Source organism: Peromyscus leucopus, chromosome 16_21 (assembly GCF_004664715.2).
Source record: "Peromyscus leucopus breed LL Stock chromosome 16_21, UCI_PerLeu_2.1, whole genome shotgun sequence".
In the NCBI taxonomy this organism is placed as follows: Eukaryota; Metazoa; Chordata; class Mammalia; order Rodentia; family Cricetidae; genus Peromyscus; species Peromyscus leucopus.
In genome coordinates, this window is record NC_051084.1 from 47,962,006 (window position 1) to 47,976,135 (window position 14,130).

Sequence of the window (14,130 nt, forward strand, 5' to 3'; positions counted from 1 at the left end):
CTTCCCATCAGGCCTCACTGTCCTCCTCTGAGCTTTTGATTCCTTCAGCTTGACAGGGCTTGAAGATCAAGTCTCCAGAACTTCTCCAAGCTGAATAGGACACAGACCTTGCTGATCAGGGATCCGAAGTTTCAGTCTGCTGTTGTCTTACAGGCCATGAGAGAGAGGCTCAGAGCTGGAGACCAGAGGATTGTCATTGGTGGAAATCCCAGGGGAAGATGCTGTTGCTTGAGATGACATCAAATTGTACAAATAACAAAGCAGGAAATGGATTGTTGTGTCTAATCTTAGAATCACCAAGATGGCACAATAACCACCACCACCACCCCTTTTTTTCAAACCGTAAGTGTTGAGAGTCACAAAGCTTCTAAACAATACCAACGGCTATTCAGTGAGACTATGCCAAGGCAGAAAAACCGAATCCTCTAAGAAATCTAGTTATGGAATAGTTTAGAAGGAAATAGTGTGAGTTTGTGATCATGAAGTGTAATTAGACACTTACATTCACAGTGTCTAAAAACAACAGAGCCAGCAGCATGGGCCAGCAGGTGAAGGTGCTTGTCACCAAGGCTGACCACCGAGTTTGAGGACCTAGACCCACAGACAAAGGAGAGACCAGTCCTTGCACGTTACCCTTTGACCGTGGTGTTCATGCATCCTCTTCCACACACAAACGAATACATGTAAAGTTTTGAAAGGAAAAAAAAAAAAAAAAAAAACAGAGAAGCAAATCAAAACAAAGTAAGGCTAGAATTACTGATGGATTTGTAAATGGGCCTTACCTGGAGGTGACATCATAGGAGCCAGGCACAGAAGCACAGGTCTGTAACCACAGTGTTCGGTGGCAGAGCCAAGCAGGCCTTGAGAGGTCTGTGTAGCAATCTCCTCTGTCTCAAATGCACAGTCACAAACGCACACATACATATATGTATAATCAAACACACACATGCTTATGCAAACACACAAACATGCATCTATAGGCACACTCACATACACACACATACACATGCAGACACATGCATATGCACATGTACATGCATATACAGGCACAAACACATGAACACACACACACACAACTTCTTGACTCTACACGTGGCTTAAGTGTTTTATTGTCAGGAGCTGGAAATATTTTGCTGTAATAATTGAACAAAATTTTTCTCAGCTGTCTTCAAAACATGCATTTTATGATTTCCTGAGTCCTAGAAAAGGCTAATGAATCTCAAGCTAGAAAAGACCATCTGTGAAGCAGTTTATAAGGGTTGACATTACAGGTGAGTTGTATGTGTGTATGCACATGAGTGTATGTGCATGTGAGTGGTACATGTGAATGTGTGTGTGCGTGTGAATATGTGTACATGTGAATATATGTGCATGTGTGTGTGCGTGTGCACGTGTGTGTGTGTATGTGTGTGTGTGTGTATGTGTGTGTGTGTGTGTGTGTAGGTGATGTGAATGTAAGTCCAGTGTTCTTAGAGATCAGAAGATGGTGTTGGGTCCCCTGGAACTGGAGTCACGGGGGCTTATGAGCTACCGGACGTGGATGCTGAGAACTGAATTTGAATCTTCCTCAAGACAGAAAGTGCTCTTATACTCTGAGCCGTGTCCCCATCCTACCACAAGTGGTTTTAATTATTAACAAAACAATAAGAAGCCAACACCACCCTTTCTCAGCAATCTTGACATGTAAGTTTGAGGCCTCTGCACTTTCCCAGTGTTTTAGGAGCCAGAGAGGTAAAGAGACGGTAGGTTATGAGAAAGGTATGGGAGGCCTCTTGGATTATTTTACAAAAAAAAAAAAAAAAAAAGCCTATGGTCACTTTGGAGGAATCTGGGGAGGTTTTTTGCTTGTTTGGTGAGGTCTTCACAGATTCTTAAGTCCTTTAGTCTGATGGAGCAGGGATTTATCCATTCCAAGAAAATGTCAGAAACAAACAAACAAACAGAAAGCATTTATGCTCTCTGGTGGACTCCGAGTAAGATGTAACTGTCACTGCTTTCTTAGGTTCATCCTGTTATGTACTAAATACAGGTGGGCTCTTGACTCTACCTCCTGGGTTACCATGGAGACAGAGCGGCAGCACCTGACACTTCCTAGATGGGGATTTGATTTTTTGACCCCTGAGGCACATATGATTGGAGCTGCTGATGCCTCTCTTCCTGGCGACACACTCATGAATTCCCTTAATAACTTCGCTCTGGTCTGCCTGGGGCAGCGGACTCTCAGCCTCCCCTCCAAATCCAGAAACCTCTGGAAAGCGGTGTGTATCCTTTCCTTTCCGCTTCTGTAGAAGCTGTGCAGCCTTAACTCTGGAGAAGGGGGTGTCAGGGCCACCTGAGTGGCCCCTGGAGTCCTGCCGGTTCAGCACACACAGCCGTCAGTCCACTGCCCTGGGGACGGAGTCTTGCCCGTTCAGCACACATACTACTCAGCTCATTACCCTGGCAATGAGGGGCAGTGTCCTTCCAGGAGCCTTGAAGGCTTCTTTCTGTCACAGGTGTTAGGAGTCGGCCTCTGCACGATAAAACGTTAGGGCCGTTTTTACCCAGAGAGCTGTTTTCTGCCACAGAGTCTCCTTTGTTCTCCATGTATGAACGTGAAGGACTAAGAAGCACAGTCAGGGTGAACCAGTATCTTTTCCCGAGTGTGAATCTCTTCCTAAATTGGTAAGTTCACACTTCCAAGCTGATGCACTGGGGGGAAAAAGGCTTTGCTAAAATTTTCCCTTGAAGGCTATTTGTGTCCTCCCTAACTGGAGTGACAGATGGTTGTGAGCTGCCCCGTGGGTGCTGGGAACTGAACCTGGGTCCTCTTCAAATCAGCCAGTACTCTTAACTGCTGAGCCATCTCTCTAGGCCCAAGGCTAACCTTTTGATTCAGGCCTGTGTAATGATTTTTTTTAAACAAAGGGGTGAAATGATTGTTTATTTTGCAGAACAGAGGCCAGATTTCTAGATTCAGTGGGTGACAGTATTTTTTAAAGATGGTCCCCCAGTTAACCATTGGTATCTTTAGATTTTTTTAAGCGTATTTATAACTTGAGGAGTTTGGACTGCTGATAAATATTCCAGGTGAGTTTGATGACCTAACTTATTAGCATGGCCACTGCTACTCTACTTAACATGCTGGCCATCCACATAGAGCAGAATCTAGCTGCTCAGAGAAGTAAGCTCTGGGTCGGGAAATGTCCCCTACCTTTCACGTGACAACTTCCAATGGTGTGCCTTGTCTTTCTGCCATATATACTGGGGGCGGGGGTGGGGGAAGGATCAGAAATTTTCAAGGTTCAAGCTGAAGGCAACCAGCTCTTTAGCTTTTGATAAGATGTTACTAAAGGCCGAGGGGATTTTGTTCACTTTTGCTTTGGGGGGTTCCACAAACCCAGTGACTACATAAGCCCATGTAGAAAAGGGTCCTGGGTTATTGATGGAGGCCAAAAGCAAAGCCCTGTCATCTGAACAAAAATGAATGCATACACCTGCCATGTCAGGAGTTCCCGAGGTCTCTTGATGACTGTCTACAGTCTCTTCTGGAGAACTTCACCAGAGAAGGTTGGGCGGGGCAGTCTCCAAGGGCAGCCATCTTTGAAACTGAAGTCTCCTCTTACCCTCCCTTCAGAAGGTGGGCCGTCCTTCCTTACAGAGGTTTCCTGTTCTACAGCAGGGCAGAGCCCTGGCCTTCGATGTTTTGGTTAAGTTTTTAACTATCTTTGTGTGTATGTGCACAACATTCCTGTGGGGGTTAGAGGCCAGCTCTCTGGAGTAGGCTCTCCCTTTCCACCATGTGGGCCCCAGCGATGAGACTCAGGTTGTCAAACTCCTTTACCTTCTGAACTACCACACCACCCCAAGCCCTGAATTTTAGAACCTTGTCGAAAGTGACTCTTTCAGTACCCCAGTCTTCCTGAATTCTAAAATGCACTGGTCCTGTCTAATATTCTTTCTCCGAGGGGCAGATTTATCCACCTGGAAAAATACAAACAAATACATAGTGTATGTTAACTACCCTGGGGATATTTTTATTTAATTAACAGTTTAAATGAACAAATTTAAATTAGCTTATTTATTAGAGGCTTAAGTCAAATAAACAAAAAGGAATTTTGGACTAGTAGTATAACTACTCATTTATTTATAAACTCATTTATTTATAAAAGCCTATATAGAGTCTTTTGGGGGAAACCTTATCATGCAAGTATTGAAAGACCCCCGAAGGTAGTCTTCCCTCTGGAGAGACCCTCGCCCAGAGATCACACTGAGACCATAAGTCAGATGCAAACAGCAAGAGGCTTTATTCAGGAACACGGGTACCCGGGGCGACACAGTCACTCAAGAGGCTCAAGAGACTGGCGTGCTGATGGGCTGGAGTGGAGGGTTTTTATAGGGTCGGGCAGCAGAAGGGCGGGTACAGAAGCGAGAAGCATGGTTTACAGGGTTCTGATTGGACGATTCATATGAGGCCAGGTTCAAACTCAGGACAGTTCGTGGTTTTTCCCCGAGCTCGACACGCCTGCTGACTTGGCTCTTATGTAGGGTACAAGTTGTTTTTCTGACCTTTTAGTTCCCTGTTCTGAGGCCAGGTGGCCGACCACAGATACCCTGTTTGTTCCCATGTCCTCTAACTGAACTTTCCCCGTACTTTTCAGGCCTTGCTCAAAATGGCGTTAGGCTAAGCAAGTATGCTGGGGTCCTTCAGTATATCAGAAAGCATATACCTAGAAGTAGCCATGTATCCTGGAATAATTCTATGAAATGAAGAACTCTTATATCTAATCCCTTTCTCTCCAGTCCCAGAGCACGAACATTTTTCAGTGTTTTTGGAATTTGTCTGCAAACAGCTCGAAAGTAACATGGCCCAGGAGCTCACCATCGGCCTTGATATTGAAGAACCCTGTGGGTTGACCATATCTGCCAACAGAAGGTGACAGAGGACAGTGGCATCTGCAAAGACCCATTCCCTACTCTTACCTTGGGCTACTAGAACTGAAGAAAGTTGTGAGAATGGGTAAAGCCCATTCCCTGCCTTCGCTCTAAAGACAAGACCAATGACACAAAAGTCAGCCTCCCCTTGAGGGGCAGCCACCAGTTCTATGACTAGCCAACCTGTGCCAATAGCAAAGTGACCAGTACTTCACAACCCCTTCTTCTGACATCATTCAGATCCAGAGAGAGAGAGAGAGCAATACTGGTCATGATGTGTCCAGTTGTTCCCTGCTGAGGGCAGGGCCCATGTTCTAGGCTTCTGGTTTGAGTAACACAATACCAAGTCTATGGTGAGCAGCAATCATCACCATGGGAAGATGGTTACTCCCTGCCAAATCTGACCATGAGCCAGACTTAAGAATGTGATTCAAAATAGCTAGAGCAGATCTCTCTCCTCAATCCCTCAGAACTGGGAACAGCTTCTAGGGTCTGACTCAAAAGTCCCTATGGAACTTTCTGGATCCCTACAGCCAGCTCAGGGGTACAACTATCACAAAGTAGAGACACTGTCAGCATTACATACACTTCCTGAGGCCTGCCAGGGAATGCAGCAGATACAACTGTAAGGAGAAATGGGGCTGGAGAGCCCGCTCTGAGCACTCCCAACTTCCTGCTATGGCTCAGAGGTATGTTGACTCCTTTCCTTATTGCTGCAAGAAATACCACTCAAACACACCTTAAGGAATCAAGAGTTTATTTGGGCTCAGAAGACCCTAGACAGTGGTCCGTGACAGTAAGGAAGTCAGGTAGCAGGAACATGAGGCAGCTGACCACCCTGTGTCCATAGCCAGGAAGCAGGGAGAAATTAAGATTGGTGTTTGTATTTAGCCCGGAACTCCAGTCCGTGGAGTGGTGCTGTCCAGATTTAGAGTATGTCTTCCCTCCATGAATTAACCTAGTCTATAAACTTGGTCAGGGACAAGCCAAGAGCTTTGGTCTCCTAGGTGATTCTGAGTTCTTTCAAGCTACAAATCAGTACTCTCACAGGCCGGCCTCTACGATGCATTCTGACCCAGTGTGTGTGAGTGGCGTTTGCACCCTTGGTGGGCTATGCAAAGCGAAAAGGAAACAAATTGCCAGGATAGGAGGAAAAAAGAAAACGTGGCTTAACTTCACTGGCAAACATCAGAAGGGCATCTTGTCAGTCAGTCTCTACTGTAATTCTACATTGGCCTGAGGCAGAAACTCCAGAGGACGAAGCTAGAAGTCTGCCAGTTGGCATGGGAGGCCTTGGGGGCAGAGGCTCACAACTGCTCTTTGCAGAATGACGGGGAAGGGTGCCAGCTCTAAGCCAGCGAGGCTGAATCTGTGAAGCGAGGAGTTCAGCCTCTGCTAGCAACATGGGCTGTGTGGGTGCTTGCTTGGGGCCAGCTTTTGAGCGGCCAGAACCAAGACAGAAGGAGTGACATCAGTGATGCGTTCTGGCAGCTTGGGGACAAGATCCAAGATTCAGCTTCCTGTGGAAATATCCAAGAAGCAGCAGGGCTGCTGGTCACAGGCCTGTTCTGGATCTTTCTTTGCAGCTCCGAGCATAGAGCTGTAGGGTGGGGTGAACTCTCTCTGTGGCACAGGCCTATCTACCATTTCTATTTTTCCCTGAGGCCCAGCTGATCCTTCTCTTTCTGCCTCCCAGGTGAGCACACTCCCTGCCAACCCAGGACCCTGGCTAATACTTTTCCTCACTGCCCAGTGACTGACTTACACTGTCAACCCCTGCCTACCAACTAGTGACATAATTCACGTGGGCCACCAAACCCCAAGGGAAGCCAGTCTCCTCTCGAAGAGCTGCCCTAGTCCACAGGATGGGAGCCCCAGGGTACGGTTTCATTCTCTTTGCCCTGACTTCTGCCTACCACTCATGGGTCCCTGGCTTGATCCTTGCTTTTGTCCTCTCCCAGCCTCTTTGGAAATGGAAGTCATAAATCTGCATCCGTGAGCTGGCACCATAGACCTGCATGGTGTCATAGATCAAAAGTAAACATGCTGACCAAGACCAGCCCACAGGTGGCCAAGTGATGCACACGCAGTGTGAGCATCCCACACTGCAGATACATGTCACCTGTGAATAGAGGTGGGCCATATGTAGTTCATGCATGCTTTTGATTGTAAACTATCATGCATGCTTTTGATTGTAAACTACACATGGAGAAGCTGTGGGGAGTGGTGGCTCTGTGGGTCTCACGGCTCCTGGCATGGGAGGGGCAGCAGAACAGCTCCCAGAATCCCGTGGTTCCGAGAGGGAAGAATGCTACCCTAAGCGATTGTTTCCTGACGTATGTACAAGCGCAAGTGGCCACAGTCAGAGTGTGACACACACACAGATAACATGAGAGATGCTGCTAGTCACTGGTGTCATGGTCCCCACATGCCCCAGCTCTGCTGTCTCTCCTCTAAAAATAAAACAAGAAATGCTCTACTCACCTCTGCCTCCTTTCAAGATGGTGGCAGCATGGGGCGGGGAAGACGACCTAGTCAAGATGACCCCGATGCACCAGCGTGAGGATATGAGTCCTTGAGAAAAAGACTGGGTGTCAGTAGCCCACCCTTGTAATCCCAGAAGTGGGGAGGCAGAGACAGAAGGATCTCTGGGGATGACTGGCCAGTGAGCCCAGCTGAAGTGATGAATTCAAAGCTAAGTGAGATCCTGTCTCAAAAGCCAAAACAGCCAACATCTGACTAGAGACACCTAAGGTCAAGCTCTGGCCTCCACATACACATATACATACACATGCACCCAAACACATATCTGTGCACCCTTACGCACAGCAGACCCACACCCATACACAAATCAGTGGAGATGTACCACCACAAAAGGGTCCATGTACTTGAAAACAAATATCATTTGAGTGACCCGTCCACCATCGCTAAGTTCTTCCACCCTTCCATTCAAGCTAGTAGAATCCAGGGTCTGGAGATGTCCCACAACAAATGCTCACCACTCCCACTCATATTTACCCTCTTAGCATCTCAGCTGCTGTATCAGTGTGTGAGAAATGGAAGCCACACACTTGCAGCAGCTAGACTTGTTTAAAAAAAAAAGCTGCTTATTTGGCTGCCTAGGTGTCTGTGTCGGCAGCCTCTCAGGTTGGACTATGACCTGCTCACTGCAGGCTGCTCCCCTTGCAGCTGCCCTCAACTGCTCGATAACCTTACTCTCCGTCTGCAGGACCTCATGGCAGATTTAACTAGATGTGTCATACATTATATTGGTACATTGTCTTGTTGCCAACAGAGGCAGCAAGCAGGCCCTCTGTCGTCTCAGACCCCTGCGTGTTTATGGCAATTGTTCTCCGAAGTCTCTGTCCTGAATCGTACTGCTCCCCACCCCCCCACCCCCCACCCCCAGCTCTGTGACAGAGAGGAAAGAGATCAGCAAGCTGTTAAGGATGTTAAAAGCACTGTGTCCTTGAGAACAGTTAGAAGGTGAACCATTTCCAACAGAGGTCACTATTGCTTATGCCATGGTCTAATAATGCCACAAGGGGACAAGGGCATCCCCAGAGAGAAAGCTCTCAGTTAGGACCTCCAGCTGACAGTCTCAATGCGGCCCTCCAGTCTATTTCTGCGGGGTGTCATGAGCCCCCATTTGACAAGGGCATCTTCGTTTGCTCTCTCAACCTGCTACTCCAGGCATTTGGGCGGGATGTGGTAAGTCTCCACGTGGATGCTGTTTTGCCGCCTGTCTGCTACCTGCTATTTGTTCCTTCACTTCGGTTTGCTACAGACTTGATAAACTCAACCACTCAACACTGAAGTCAGAGCTATTGTAGACGGCTCTCCAGACTTACAGAACACTCACCCAGGAGAAACTTGTCTGAGGTCCCAACTTCCTGGTAGATGCAGTTGTTACCACAAACCATCTGCAGGGCAAACTCATGCCAAGGGTACAGTGCTGGGAACCGCCCCACCAAGGGTAGGTAATAGGGTTGAGTTGTTTAGGGAAGATTTATCAAGAAATAGTTGAACTTGCTAAATGTTACTTTGTTTTTTTTTTATTGTCATCATTCTGAAGAAGGCCACCACTATCATATTTCCCTGCCCCTAAAATCTTAAGTCTCAGTTCTAAATAAAAAGAATTATTGATAAATGTTAATAATGCAGCATCTCCAAATAGTTTGTACAAGCTGATACAGAGACTTCCATATTGTACCTTGTGCACCTAACTTACACCACTTCAGCTATGTGCACTCATCAGCAATAAAATGACAAATATTCAAAGGCTCCACAAATGGGGTTCACAAATCCAGCCCTGTTATGTCACATTCTTGCATGTAGACAGTGTATTCACGGGTAAGGATATAGCTCCCTTGGTAGAATACTTGACTGGCATGCATGCAGACCTGGGTTCCATCTCTAGGGCATCATAAATGGAGCATGGTGCTGCACTCCTACAATCCCAGCACTTACAATGTGGAGGCACAGGGGTCAGCTGCTCATCAATCTAAACTATAAGAAACCCTCTCTCAAACAAATCAAAAATAAGAATGCACTCAGGTGAACAATTGTAAATACCACCACAAAACCAGACATATCTGCATACCAAACTAAGAGGTAACACATGCTATTTCTACTTGGGTTCAAAGTATGAAACTCTAAAGTGGTAGCTATCATAAGACCCAACATCCCCATTTTGACAGATGCAAAATTTATTTCATATGTAAAATAATTTCTTGGATATTAGAATATATGTAAATTTGTATTTTTTATTTTTGAATTATAGCCTCAAAACCACAGAATGACTTATGAAAGTTATGTCAGTGACTACTGCCTGATTAAGTGGAGAAGATGCACAGCCCGAGTGTTCTGTGCAGTGTGTGGGAATGAGAGCTCTGTGCAGGAAGAACACTGCACATTTGATGTGCATAAAGATCAGTGCTCTTTGGGGGCAGGATTTGAGAGCTATAGCATGCAGGAGAGCCAGCCTGCTGCCCTGCCTTGCCTCATATCAGTTCTGGCCTTGGAATGCTCATTAACCTTCTCAGGCCTAGTTCCTTCATTAGCAAACCATGTCCTGGTAGAAGAGGACTTTCCATAATCGGAATCTAACACTGTGTCTTAGTGGCTGTTCTATTGCTGTGAAGAGACACCATGAGCAAGGCAATGCTTATAGAAAGAAAGCATTTGATTAGGGACTGGCTTACAGTTTCTGAAGTTTAGTCTGTTATCAAAATGGCAGGGAACGTGGTGGTGCGCAGGTGAGCACTGGAGCCGTGAGAGCTGCATCCTGATCCACAGGCAGAGAAAGAGACTCTGGGCTTGGCATGGGTTTTTGAAACCTCAAAGCCCACCCCTAGTGACACAGTTCCCCCAGTGAGACCTCAGCTCCTAATTCCTCTGATCTTTTCAAATAGTGCCACTCTCTGGTTACCAAACATTAAAATATATGAGCTTATGGGGGGTTATTCTTTTTTCAAAGCAGCACACATTGATTCTTAAGGGTGCCACACGGTCACCCTCCCTGAGCCTCCTGCAAACATACAGGAAGATGAGTGTATGACAGCTTTATGAGTTGTTGACTATGAAGACACCAGTCCTAGCCAATCATAAAACTAAACATAAACAGGTCCAAGTTAACAGAGCCAGTGCTGAGAGCACCCAGCCAGAGAGATGCCAGGCCTTGAGGGAGCTGGTGGCAACGTTTGGAAGGGCCCACTAAACTATATTTAATATACAGCCGCAGACTTGTTTAGCTATGGCTTAAACTTAGGCTGGTGTCCTTTTCTTGGAATTCCTTGAGTAGAAGAGGCTCCTGAAGGTGTTCAGGTATGTATCCTGCTTTCTCTACCTGATACCAGCACATGCTCTGGGCAATACAGAAACTATGTCTGTTCTTCATTTGTACAGGGCCTGCCCCTCACCAAGGCTCTCTTCCACCGTAAGGCTTCTTGTGGCTCCAAGGAGTCCCATTCTTCTGGAAGCAGCTGGGCTTCCTGGCCTGGCCTGGATAGACCGCTGTTGTGTGATAGACTTTTCCTGAGGGACACAACAAACCACAACCCAAACAGAGAGGGGGGAGGGGGGAGGGGGAAGAGGGGGAGGGGGAGGGGGAGGGGAGAGAACTCTCTTACTTATTCTAAAAAGGGAGCCCAGAGTAGACCAAAGTAACAATTACACCAAAGCCCAACTTGGTAGAGCGATGAGTTTGCTGGGGTTGCTACCAGGAGTGTGGGTGAGGACTCACTTACAGGAAGACGCAAAAGCAGCTTCATCACCATAGAGCCCACCCCAGAAGGGGTGAGGACTCATGAGAACCGCTACCCTGAAGCCCTATGCACAGCTGGCAGGCGGCTCACAGCCCAGAATCTCCCCTGGGCATTCCGACTGATCAGGGTCCCTCTCCCAGCAGTGATTGACTATCTCTATAAACCTGGGGAGGGGTCTTCGAGAATCTCCTAAGTTCCCACTTTCCCAGATGGATGCTATTTTGTCCTGAGTTTCCTAAGCCCCACTGCCCTGACTCGCAAAGGGAAGACGTCTCTTCAGAGGAAGTGCCATATGACAAGGGCGTTCAGGGATGTGGGGCAGATGTGGGGCCTCGCTCTGCTCTACTCAGGCAGCGTGGTAAGGAGCAGCTGGACATTTGGTGGCCCAGGCATGTTTTAGGACAGCACAGAAGGAGCACAGTGCTTCCACTTGCCTTGAGCTTCCATATGCGAGAACCTGTTTGACTGTTTTCCTCCTCCATCCCAGCAACCAGCTTTCTCGTGAGCAGTACCACCATGTGGGTGCCAATCTCTGGCCGAGAGCAGCTGTCTCCGCTGTAATTCCTTTGACTTGTTTCTCATTCCCTTCCTCTGCCTCTGCCAAGTGTGTATGTGAGTGTGTGTATGGGGTTCTTTGAAGTGTGTGTGTGTGTGTGTGTGTGTGTGTGTGTGTGTGTGTTTGTGTGTGTGTATAAGGCCAGAAGTCAATCTCAGGTATTATTCCACATTGTTTTGTGAGACAAGGTCTCTCTCCTTGACCTAGAACTCACAGTTCTGGTTAGCTAGTGATCCCCACAAACCCTCCTGTCTCTGCCTTTTCAGTGCTGGGATTCGAAGTATATGCATCACCATACTCAGCTCTTTGTGTGGGTTTGGGGATCAAACATAGGTCCTCGTAAGTCTCCACACGCTCCCCCAGCACCACCTACCTCTACCCTCTGCTTACTTCTAATGTGCCTTTTGTATTCTTGCTTCTCCAGCTTTTCTGTTCTCCTAGGGGCAAAGAGAAGCCAAGCGGCCCCACACTGACTCAGCTTAGCACTCTCCCAAATGCAATTAAAACGCGGAGGACAGGCAATCAATATTTCATAATCTACACAAAAACTGCTCTCTGGGATGGGCTGCTGTGGATGCTGACTCAGGGAGCAAGCTTGTGGCTGCAAATGCTGAAGCAGCCAACTGCCGTGAGGAACTTCCACCTCGTTGCCAGTCTCCCAGCCCAGCTCTCTTCCAGGCACTCCTCCCACAGCTGGCGAGGTCAGATGCCATGCAAGGCAGGGCCATATGGAGAAGGACCACATCCAGCGTAGCCTCAGTGGGGTTCCTCTTGCTCTTCCTACCAGGACCATAGGTGCCATCTTGGAGGAAAATGACAAATGCAGGCATGTCTGCTGGACACATTCCCACTGTCCAACTTCCTCCATTCCCGAACTCCTCCTCAGAACCCCCGGGATCACTCCTGGTGGGCATGGGCACCTTGAGACAAGATCCAAAGGATTTGTGACTAGGGCCAGTCAATTCTCTTTCTGAGACACATAGAGACCACTCCAAAGTGTCGAGGAGCTAAAAGTAAGTTCTGGGCCCCTTAATATGTTACCTGATAAAAACAAGCCCCATGTCAACGAGAGACCTTTGTTTCAAGCAAAAGCCAAGATGGATGGCTCTTAAGGAATGCCACCTGAAGTTGACATCTGACCTCCACAGTCACACACACACAGTATACACTCACACATATACATGAACCTGCACACACACAAACACAGACACAGCATGCTTTTAGTAGAGGGACTGATGCAGGAGGATTGCTGTGAGTTCAAGGTCACTGTAATGGCTAATATTGGCTGTCAACCTGATACCTGGGAAGAGAAAACTTCAATGAGGAATTGCCTCACTTCAGATTGGCCTGTGGCCATGTCTTTGAGGCATTTTTCTTGATTGCTAATTAATGTAGGAGGGCATGGCCCACTGTGGGTGGTGCCATGCCTAGGCCAGTAGTAGGCCAGGGCTATATAAGAAAGGTAGTTTAGGCAACCAGAAAAAAATAAAGCCAGCAAACAGCACTCTTCCATATTGCATTGTGTTCCCACACATTCAAACTACCCCTTTCTCCATCACTTGTGAATGGGAATGATACAGCATGAACCTGCAACACCAGCCTCCTTGTCTCCCCCTCCCTGACACACACCTACTGTTACACTATTGGGAGACTTCCACGCCTGCCCTGTCAAAGCTGCTCTTGTCACCCACTGGGTATCCCACTTCCTGAGCTGCTGCTGGCCCAGGCAGTCTTCACAGTCCTTGTGTGATTGCCTGCATGCCTATGAATACAGACCCACAAAGAGCAGGACAGTATCACGGGCACCCAGAGACTAGAAAAGAAGATGGGGATCCAGAGCCTAGGAGAGTAGGAGACTTATAGCCAGAGGTTGCATCTGCAGCAGGGCAGTCAAAGGCTCCCAGCCAAGCAGGTTCCACGGCAGTCCACACTGGTTGTTTGTGAGCCCTTGGTGAGGTGATGATTGAGCAGAACAGTGCACAGAAGACGGATACAAACCGCCATACACACCATAGCACACGGCAAACACACAGCACACGCAGAGCAGGTGCAGTCTGGAAAGGTCTCCTGGAGGATGGCGGGTCCTGGTGGGTGTGGAGGACAAAAGGAAAGAAAGGCTCCCATGAGAACAGCAAGGATCCTACCCAGGCAGATGGATGACAGGTTTTCCATAAACAGAAGACACAGACAGAATCCGGTGAGGTTGTTTGCACAGAGCAGAACTGACTGTCGGCTCTGCTGCTGCTGGTGCTGATGAGTAAGGGCACTTGCACGATACTTCCACCCTACAGGCTTCTTTCTCTGTGTGTGAGAAGATATATGTGCACATGTGTGCTCACACACTAGAGATGGACATCAGACATCATCCTCAATTTCTCTTCATCTGTTTTTGAG